This window comes from Phalacrocorax aristotelis, chromosome 3, assembly GCF_949628215.1.
Source record: "Phalacrocorax aristotelis chromosome 3, bGulAri2.1, whole genome shotgun sequence".
In the NCBI taxonomy this organism is placed as follows: Eukaryota; Metazoa; Chordata; class Aves; order Suliformes; family Phalacrocoracidae; genus Phalacrocorax; species Phalacrocorax aristotelis.
The window spans coordinates 61628729-61635286 of NC_134278.1; the positions used below are offsets into that span (position 1 = coordinate 61628729).

Below are 6558 nucleotides of genomic sequence, written 5' to 3' on the forward strand. Positions count from 1 at the left end.
AAAAATGGGTCTTAGACAGCTTTACAAGGAGAGAAAACATCCTAATTGAACTGTTTGCTAGTCGTTACTGGTATCAAAGCACCTTAAGCTAAGCCTTACTCCTAGCCAGCTATTACTTTTTCCCTGGGAGTGATTTATTTCAGGAGCTGTTTCTGGAAATCATACTCATTAAAATGACAAATCCTCAAACCAACTCCCTTGATGTCAATCAGCAATCATTCATACCGTGGCCTCCTTTTAAATCCATTCTAGCCATACACATGCATGCACAATACTATTAACATCAAAAGGGATTAACTTCAACTCAGTGGGATCTTCACCTGTGGAAAAACGCTGCACTAAAAATGTTACCACAGTGCTAATAACTCTTTTGAGAGTATTCAGACTTCACAGTACTGTAATCAAAGCCTTAGAAAAGAACAACAATAGGAAATGAACTTTGGACTTAAATTTATAAGTATCTCAATTCTTTTTTAAGACCTCGGCATGTAATGTACATGCAGGGGCCAGGTCTTCGCATCTTGAAAGGTGGACTTTTTTTTAAAATAGCAGATAAAGAACACACAGCAGGATTCTACACTTATTTTTATTCTAATCCTGATGAGAAAGGAAGTTAGGAATGTACGAGCTTCCTCAATTACATCCCCTACCTAATTATTGATAAACAGCTTCAGTGCGGGGTCCTACGTTGCTCATTTTCCTGCAGTTGCTCGCTTAAAGCTGTAAGAAAGAAATAGCCCAAGATGCAAACTGACGAAGTTATCAGAATGAGGAGCGGTGCTCTAGGAGGAAAAGTTAAAAAAAAAACCTCCTCTCCTCGCACAGTATTCATACGGCGGGCGCGGGAGGGTAACGGACCGAGATCGGGCCAGATTTTCGGGGGGAAACGCCCCCCTCTCTCCCGCCCGGCAGCGTCGGACCAGACGGCGGGAGCCCCAGAAGCCCAGCAGCTGCAGAAACGGCCGCGACCGCGGGAGCGGCCCCAGCGGCGGCCGGGGGGCCCCGGCGTGCCTCCCCCGGCGGGGCGGGCGGGGTGGCGGGGGGCGGCGGCCGCCCCGGGAGGGACGCGTGGAACGGAGCGGAGCGGCGGCGCTGGGACCGGCGCCCGAACCCCCGCGGTGCGGAGAGAGGGAGGGCTTGGCCCCCTCAGAGCCCCCCGCCTGGGGACGGAGGGGAAAGGCCCCACTGCGCAGAGGGGCTGCAGCGGGCCAGCCGCCGCCGGCGGGGAGGGGAGGGAAGGGGAGGGAAGGGGACCTCCCCCGCCGCGGCCGGCGCCCCGGACACGCTTCCCCGGGTGCGCTGCCGCCCCCCTCCGTCCCCGCTGCTTCCAGGGCCGGCCCCGAGTCTGACAGCCCCCCGCCCCCCTCCCTCTCGACGGCCGCTCGGGGCCGGGAGGAAGGGCGAGAGGAAGGGGGGCAGCTCTGCCCGCGGGACGAGCGCCCGGCCCCGCCCGCAGCGGAGCTGGGGAAAACGCCGACGGGTCCGGGGCAAAGCGGCCCCTCGGCGCGCTGCCGCCGCCCTCCCCGCCCAGCCGGCCTGCGGCTGCCCGACGCCCCCCTTCCCGCCGCTCCCCCGGGAGGCCCCGCTCCCCCAGGGGCTCGCGCCCCGCCGGTACCTGCCGCACAAACGCCCGCTGCTCGCGCTCACATACGAAATTGAAGTTCCGCAGCCGTCAGCCCAGCCCGGGAGAAACCCCCGCCGGCCCCGCCCCACGGCCAATCCGCGCCCCGCCCGCCCCCGCGCCCCGCCCACGCACCGCCGGCGCCGACCCGCCGGCCGCCCGCCCCGCCCCCGCCCCATCGCCGTTGGCTGGCGCGGCCGTCAATCGGCAGCGCGGGAGCTTCGCCCCGCCCCCCTGTCCGGGCCACCAGCAGCGGCTGCTGCCCGTCAGGGGCCCGGCGGCTCTGGCCCCGCCGGCAGCCCTGGTCTAGCGGCGGGGCAGGCCTCGGGGGCGCCGCCGCGGTGCGGATACCCGCTCCGGAGGGGCGGCTTCCCGGGAGCGCCGCTGCCCAGCCGGGGTACCGGGCGAGCGGCGCGGCGTGCGGCAGGCGCCGCCCCACCCCGCCCCTCCCTTACCCTCCCCTCCTGGTTCGGCGGGCCGGGCGCGGGCGCTGAGGTGCCACCGTCCCCGCAGCGCCGGCCGCCGCGGTGTCCCCACGCAGGCTGGTGCCCCGCCGCGAAGGAGGCCAGCGGCGCCGCCGGCTGCGCGGGCTGGGGGCCCGGCGGTAGCCGGATGGGGGCGGCTGCCCCCATTCTCCAGCCCAGCGCTACTCGGACCCCGCCTCGAAGCTGGGGCCTCCAGCCGCCCCCGCGGGCGCTCTGGAGGGGGCTCGGCAGGGTCCCCGGGGGACCGGGCTGGAGCAGCCTTACCCTGCACGACGGTTGAAGGACGGCGCTGGTTCAGCTTGGGGAAGGGCTCGCGATGGGGGGCTAATAGGAGCTCCCCCGGCACCCGTGGGGAGGCGGTCGGGAAGGGGCAGCCAGGCTCTGCGCGGTGGGAGGCTGAGGGGCAACGGGCGTGGGTTGAAATGAAAGGTTCAGGCTGGGTGTAAGGAAAAGCTTTTTCGTGCTGAGGGCAGACAGGCAACAGAAGGGTTTCCTCGGGTTTTCCACACCCGAGCGGAGAGAGGCCCGAGCAGGCTGGTCTGACCACGCAGCTGGCCCTGCTGTGGGCAGGAGGTTGGGCTGGAGGCCTCCTTATAACCTGAATTTTCGAATGACCCACAGTCTCACTGGGGGTTGTCCCCGCTTTGCTAAAGATCTTTTGGATGCCGTTGTGGTTGCTGATCCAGGCTGAAAGGCCTGGATATGAAAAATCTGATGGAGTGTAGGCCAGCTGCCGCCCCGAACAGGCTGCAGGCCCCGGGGGTGCTGTGGGTGCTCTGCCCTTGGCACTGTCTCCACCTGGACAGGGTAGTCTGACATGTGCCCTACCTTGCTTTATATTGATAAAATGAGCAAACCAATGCGAGTATCATTCACACTGGTTGCCACCCAAACTTGTTATAAATTGATTTCTCCTTTCTATCCAGTAACAGTGCCCCCCGCGGAGCCATCGACAGACAAAAGCTTGTGTCAGGGAGGGCGAGAGTAAGTTGGGACCGAAGTGGACTCAATATCATGATGCACCATCTTTTTGCCAAATTTGACAATTATTACTGGACTTTTCCAAGGTTGACAGGCCACCAATACTTAAGCCGAAAAAGGAACATGTATATAATGATTTATGTTCAATAAATAGCACTTTGGGCTCCCTTTAAACTGTGTATTAGCCTTTTCATTCTCCTTACAACTTTTCTTCCAGCATATGAAAGGTGCATCAAATCTTGGAGCAAGAGGTGATGCTCTGGCTTGCAATTTGTGCATAGATGTACAAGAAGGAAGGGAAAAGCTGGGAGTGAAAGGTAGTAGTAACAGGTGTAAAAAAACACAGAAACCAACAAAAAACCACGTGTCCAGTTAAGAAAGAAAGGCCTCCTTAACTTTGATACTTTTCTTATTAAGAAAATTATTTGCATTACATGCACTCATACCGAATTTGCAAAATCCAGCACACAGTATATGTTGCCTGTACAACTTCAGTTCATCCCTTTTACACATTACAACCTAAAGTTAACTTCCCACCCCACCGTCATGTGCGCACTGAGCCATGCGTTTTTTAGTGCACGGAATAGATTTTGCTACTTTGGAGCAGAGCTGTGCACTAAAATAAGCTATTTGCTCTGTAATGGTTTTGTTGTTTCTAGGAAAATTACAATGGGGGGAGGGGGAAGAGCAGGATCATAACTGAGGCTGCTGACTGTTCCTTACCAAGTTCTAAATAAATTGGAAGATATTAAGTCGTCTTTATCAAAAATTTCTGCGGCGCCATGTGCGGCATCGCTTGAATCTGATTTTGTGAAGGGATTCAAGGGTGTGTTTTCACAATGCTGATCTTAAGATGCTGGGGTCTCATTTACAGTAGCTTACTGCTGAAAATGAAGTCAACAGGAAATATACCATAAATATTCTGGGTATTTCATAACATGTGAGATCTTTTCTTTCATCGTGGTGTTTCAGATGTAAAAGCAACCCCGCAGCTCCTGGGAGTGCTGTTAAAGGAAATTGATGTAAGCACACAGAGAAGCAATGAGTCGGCAATGAATAGAGAGCAAGCAGTATTAGATATCTGCGCTTAATTCAGCATTGTTCATTCTGCATCTAGTGAAAGAGGTTAGGGAACCAATAAAGAAAGAATTATAATGTATGTGCACAAGCAGTTTTAATTCTTACTAGCCATATTGCTTGATGTTGTAATCGTCATGTTTTATTTATTCTAGTGTGCCATTTACATAAAGCTAATGAACTGTTTTCAGTATGTCTTGCTCCACATTTGAAAACAGCATTAAAAAAGCCTTCAACTCTTTCAAAGAGGAGATGGAGTATCATTTTTCTTTTTCAGGAAAACCAGTCACTGTGGTTCTTTCTTTGATATAGCAGATGCTACAATTACCACAAGGCCAACTGGGTTACGATTTTACCTCTAGATGCTTTTTATATGCAGAACAGTCTCTAAAACTCTATGATCTTCCCTGGTTCATTCCTCAGATGCTTTAACATCTCTAAGCATGAAGAAACAATACCAGAATATGTTCCACTTCCTCAAGAAAATAACACAGCAGCTTCATATGCCTTCCTAAAAATGTAACTACTACTTTTAGAGGCTTAATTTACAGACTCAATGGGAGACACTTGGTCTCTGCAGCTTTCTGAGGCTACCTGAGTTTGCACCATCCAAACTGCTTTTTCGTATTGCTAGCACTGGTGTGGCTGCCAGTATTCGATACCATTGGCCTAAGCAAGTTCATTTGGCACAGTACTAAAAACAGCTGTGCCTGCAACAGTCTTGTCTTCAATAAGGTTCCCAGTGTTGCTTAAAACCAGTGGAAATGCCTGTAGTGAAATTTCCCTAGATTAGAAAATTCAGGAAGATTTTAAAAGAAACCGCTTCAGACTTGCCTCTTTTTTTCTCCTTTCCTTAGAGAGACTCAGACACTTCTGCTGAGACCCTCAGTTAGCAGTGGCCTCCCTGAGAGGTTTGTTTCTCCTCGCACCGGTTTTAGGCTATTTGTTTCTGGAAAAATCCACTGCCTTATGACAAACTTTTCTTCTCCTCTGATGTACAATTTTGGAAAATTAAATAGTCTCGCAGTTTCATTGGTTTAGAAAGCTATGTTTTAGAAAACATAAAATGTAATACTATTCTTGGTGTATGCTTTTCTTTAACTCTTTTATTGTGAGACATGCATAGCCTAAGGAGTAGAAGGACGTAGGCAATTTCATAAGCAGAGTACTGAAACATCTGGGTAGCCAAATTAAGTCTATGTCATTCTGTCTACAGCATGTCAGGGGGTGATTTTCATAGCCTGCTAATTTTTAGGAGATGTACTGCTGCTGCACTAGCACTAAAGAAATGCCATTAATCCAGTTTTAAATATTCTCCTCCACCCTCTCTCCACTTTTCTGAGTTTATATCTAAATTTTGTGTAGGTGCCACAGTGACAAGAACTGTTACCAATCTGTCATTGCACTTAACGTGCTAAATTTCTTGAAAGTGCTGATCTGACCAAAGCACTGTTTAACAGAAATAAAGACTGCAGCAATACAGCTGAATGTAAGCACAGCAAGTTTGAAACCTCACATTGGAGCTGCTGTCTGTACAGATTATAAGTCTGTAGTCAAAATGGTGGTTTGCTCAACTCTTGCACCAGTAGGCTTCTCAGCTTTACCTAGATAACACTAATGTAACTCCCCCTTTATAATGCTCATCCTGCAAAGACTCCACATTGGCCTGGCAGCACAGCCATCAGCAGTGGCTGTTACAAAAGCAAATAAATGAGAGGAAAAACACCAATTTCCAGTTATAAACTATCTGATGTTAAAAGAAAACAAGACATAAGGAAAAATACTCATGCTGCCTTCTTGTATGTAAGGATTTCTCTATTTTAGAGATTCTGAAGAAAAAACAAATGAAAAAAAGTTCCAAGAAATGGGTGAAGTAAACACAATAAAACCCCATAATCTATTCCGAGTACAATAATATAACTGCTGTTAAACTTAATTTTTAGTTACTTTAACTTCAGTTATTCAGTACCACCACTGGGGGTTTTAATGAGTAAAATCTGGAGTGGTCTAGAAACTGGCCCTGAAAGAGTGTATCTCTCCTGCTTCCATTAAGTATTCTTACAGATGGGAATAAGCTTCTAGAAGACTGCTTTCTGGAAAGAAAAAATATCTCCTTTTCTGTCCAGAGGTCCGTCTGCTGGCATGTCTGCTGGCATCCAGCCAGGTTCCAAGGCACTGAAAAAGTGTGTGAAAATGTCTTCCGTAATTAACAGAAAATGTGCTACAGCATAAAAATGTACACTAGGAAAAGAAGTTCATCGTACCTGAAATTCTAATGTGATAAACCTGCACTATCAATCTAGACCCTCTTCATGGACAGTATTTTCAATCTCCTGGCACACGAGGTTTCGTGCCTGGTAATATGATTTGTATGCAGCATCTCAGGGTCACACG

General features: G+C 50.7%; 1 protein-coding gene across 20 annotated transcripts in view; it reads right to left on the reverse strand.

The window, feature by feature from the left end:
- EPB41L2 (erythrocyte membrane protein band 4.1 like 2) overlaps positions 1 to 1722 on the reverse strand; it is a 117971-nt gene extending 116249 nt beyond the window's left edge. For 17 of the 20 annotated variants that reach the window (XR_012659651.1, XR_012659650.1, XR_012659649.1 and 14 more), the window contains exons 1-2: positions 1616 to 1711; positions 651 to 720 (exon numbers count right to left, since the gene is read on the reverse strand). The gene's annotated coding sequence lies outside the window, so the exon portion shown is untranslated. Of the gene's footprint in view, positions 1 to 650; positions 721 to 1615 lie in introns of all 20 variants that reach the window. The other 3 variants (XM_075087624.1, XM_075087618.1, XM_075087628.1) reach the window with 2 other exon arrangements.
- Between the last annotated feature and the right edge of the window lie 4836 nt (positions 1723 to 6558).